Genomic DNA, 3564 nt, shown 5'->3' with positions numbered 1-3564 from the left:
GCTTCCCCGGAGAAGTCAACAACACTGCAGGACTCTGGGTTCCCCTTTGTGGGTGATGTTGCCAAGCCCATCCTTGTGCCTTCCTGCATAGTCTATTGCCTTAGCTACTTTTCATCAGTTCCATTCCCTGAATCTTGATTCACTCCCTACCTGGGTTTCATTGCTCCCCCCCCCACCAAAAAAAACCAAACAAACAAACAGAAAAAGAGCCGACAGTGGTGGATATTGTAGTTTCAAGATTCAAACTTGTGGCTTAGAAACATTCCAAGTAAGTGAATGTTATCTGATGGATAGCTTGTGAGAGAAGAAGTGAGGGAGAGAGACAGCTAAGATCAGTGTGCTGATGGCTAGAATCTATAGGGAGACTGTTGATCAGGGTTATTTTCATTGAAAGCCCTGGTGCCTTGAGCTTCAAATTTCTCCCCACTGGATGCCCTTTTCATCATCTCTCCCACTGGCTCTGTGTAGTGTTCGGACTGAGTTCATGCACCAGTGGGCTGTTCGTCCACTTCAGGGACCTGAGTTGTCAAGGCAGTAGGCTTAACTAGCCCATCTATTATTGCTTGCCACCCTCCACCCCAGGTATGGTTGCCCTGGAAACAGGAGGCATCCATGCAGAGCACCCAGCAGAGGATGTTTTAGGTGTTCAGTTGTGCGAAGAGTAATTTGCGTGGCAGTAAAATGTCATCCGTGAAAGATCCCATCAAGTTGTTCAGTCCAGACCTCCTCCACTGCCTCACTCCCCACCTTTTTATGACTCTCCTTGGGCCCAGAGCAAGTTGTTTTCTCTTCTTACCCTTGCAGTTTTCTGAGTGGGCAGGCTGTCAGAACGGAATGCTCTTGGTGCCCGCAGGTCCTGAGGGATGAGTTTATGACTTTTGAGCACAGAACACGACCTCCAGCTGGAGGAAAAATCTTCACCTGAAGCCTTGAGCTCACAAAAGTGCCTGCTTTGAGGGTTTTTGGCCAAAGAGGCAGTTCGTTCATGCCCTGACTCCCAAGACGAGTGGAATAGGGGAGTGAGGAGCTGCAGCTGTGGTGTCGAGGTCAGAGTCCTGGCGCCCCTTCCCAGCAGCTTTGCCCTGTCTCCAGGCGTTCTGGCCACTGGTTTCCAAAAACATGAGGGACTTTTCTGGTTTCCCTTGAAATGTCATCCGAGTCCCCTAAATATGCCTTGGTGACATCATGACAATTTCAGTGACAGTATCAGGCATGCAAAACAGTAACATGCCCTGCTCCCTTCCGTCTTGCCCCAGGACAAATGTGACCATTGCTAAGGTAGAGACAGGATTCTCTGGTGCCCTTCAGGTTGCTGGCACACAGCCTATGGCGAGGAATCTGAGCGGTGGCAGGAATTGACGAGGCAGTCTAGCAGGAGGGAGGGTCAGGAGAGGCTGGGGTTTGGAAGGTACTGGTCCATCAGTCAGATTCTGTCCAATTCGGAGAGTTGCCCAAAGATGAGCTGTCTTCTGTCAGGCCTTGGGTAACCTGAATCCACACCTTCGATGGTCCTGATGTCTTTGTTGGGCTTCTTTTTCCACCAAATCCCTAACATTGTTGACGCCCTCCCAGAATGCGTGGCCACGGACTTCTGTTTTACCTCCGGGTTTTCTAGGGTGAGCACAGCTCAGAAGAGAAACAACTGAGAATGTGAATCCCTGCTCTCCTACTTACGTACCAGCTGCATGGCCTTGGGCAAATGAACATCTCCAGACCTCAGCTTTCTCACCTGTAAAATGGGTATATCAATACTTCTTGCTCATGAGGCTGTGAGAATTAAATTCGATAATAGGTGTAAACTACTTAGCACAGTGCCTGGACCTTGGCTGATGTCCAGTAATTGTTAGCTGCTCTTATTATTATTGGTCCTGATACTGGCTTTTTTTCTTTACTAGAAGGAAAAAAGGCCCTCTTGCAGCACAATCAATTCTACAAAGCTGGCACACAACATGGCTTCGTTGCCTCTCTTGCATAGAAAAGATTGCTTTGGCTTGGGAAACAAGGGTTCTTTCTCAAAGTCTCCAAAGAGAAATGAACACAGATCCCCCTGTCCCTCCTCCCTCCCCCATTCCCTTCTCTTTCATCCTCTCTTCCTCCTGTCTTCCTCCAGAAGGCCATTATTTTGTAAAGAAGAATCTTTTTGTTCAGCTGATAACTTACCTGGTCTTTAGTGTTTTCTTTGGGGCTTTTTGAGCAGAGCCAGTTATAATTGCTGTAAAAACAGGGCCAAATCATTTCTCCTAAATGTCTTAGGGTCTCAGTTTTGACTTTTTTCCCCGTTTCTGTCTCCTTGAATCATCTTTTTTTGTTTTTTAAATCTTTAATGCTCAAACTACTAAAAAACTGAAAAACATAAATGAATCTTCCTTTTAAATCTTGTAATTCCCAGCCCATTGTTGCAACTCTTGCATTTTTAATAACCAGGCAAGCACTAAGAGCCCTACCCAAGGCTGGGTGGAGTGCAGCGAAACCCGAGAGAATGGTGTGCTTTTGCTGGCTTAATAGTCCCAACAAGTATAAATATAGGTTGAGGTTAACATTATTAACTCGGTTTTTTTCTAACACTGGTCAAGGTCACTGCCAACTGCACTGTCATCCTGAAATGTGAAGTCACTGCCAACTGCACTGTCATCCTGAAATGTGAAGTCACTCTGCAGAGTGGAAACCAGAGCCGGAATCCCAGCATTGCCACTTAGTTCAACTTCTGGCAGGCCCCTTTCTAGTGTGTGAGCCTCGGTTTCCTGGTCTCTGAAATAGGGATGGTAATACTGAGCTGAAAGTTGTTTTAAGAATCAGGGCAAATGTCAAACTGGTGCCAGAGGATAGACATGCAGTGCTCTCTGTTACTACCAACCCCACCGTGGGCCAGGCGTCAGGGAACCCGCAGGGCTTCCGTGTCTGTCTGGGACTTGGAGTTCTTGTGGCTCAAATATAAGGCATAGCCTTTAAATCTAAATAGATTATCCTGGCCTCGTGTAACATTTAGTTCTCATCTTGTACTGATTTGTGTATTGTATAACATCATAATAATTGCTTGGAAAAGTCCCTGAGAGATTTACAAAAGGGTGACACAGTCATGGTGGTTTCTCTGAATTTTTATAAAAGGCAACATTGTCTTTGGTTGGCATTATTCTTGTTGAGCATTTATTTTGACATTCTGTAGTCTCTGGTGTGCAGTCTCGCCATCCCTCTGCTGTGACATGTCCTGCTTCTGTGGAAGTGCCACCCTGGGGTTAAGAGTATGGACGTTAGAGTCAGAGGATCTGGGTTCAAGGCCCAGCCCCCCAGCTATAGCCTTGGGCAGGTCGCTCACCTCCCGTAGCCTCAGCGTCCCCAGCTGCACAGTGAGAAGAGCGGTACAACCAGCAGCATGTCGCAGCTGGAGTGAAAGGAATGAGAGTGAGGAACTTGGCCCTCGGTGCTTCCCTTCGCGCCTTCCCTTCCTTTAGCTCCCCCTTTGGTGGCTGGGACTTGTTCCGGCTGCCCCCCGGTTGTCAGAAAGCCCTGGTCAGGGGTAAAGCAGTTGCTTTCTGACTTTGTTTTCCCTGGCAATGGGTTGGTGGC

At 47.6% G+C, this 3564-nt stretch overlaps 1 protein-coding gene and 1 long non-coding RNA gene across 2 annotated transcripts in view; one reads left to right on the top strand and one right to left on the bottom strand.

The window, feature by feature from the left end:
• Window positions 1-3564, top strand: part of LOC309661717 (stearoyl-CoA desaturase 5-like) — a 238659-nt gene that overhangs the window by 2501 nt on the left and 232594 nt on the right. The gene's annotated exons all lie outside the window — the stretch shown is intronic.
• The window catches only part of LOC309661722, a 48563-nt gene continuing 47981 nt past the window's right edge, over window positions 2983-3564 (bottom strand). Inside the window, exon 9 of the long non-coding RNA XR_014264178.1 lies at window positions 2983-3227. This is a non-coding gene — a long non-coding RNA (uncharacterized lncRNA). The remainder of the gene's footprint in view (window positions 3228-3564) is intronic.

This window comes from Balaenoptera physalus (genome assembly GCF_965194825.1).
Source record: "Balaenoptera physalus genome assembly, chromosome: 5".
NCBI classification, from domain to species: Eukaryota; Metazoa; Chordata; class Mammalia; order Artiodactyla; family Balaenopteridae; genus Balaenoptera; species Balaenoptera physalus.
Note: the sequence above shows the minus strand (reverse complement) of the source record. Positions and strands in the feature narration are given on the sequence as shown.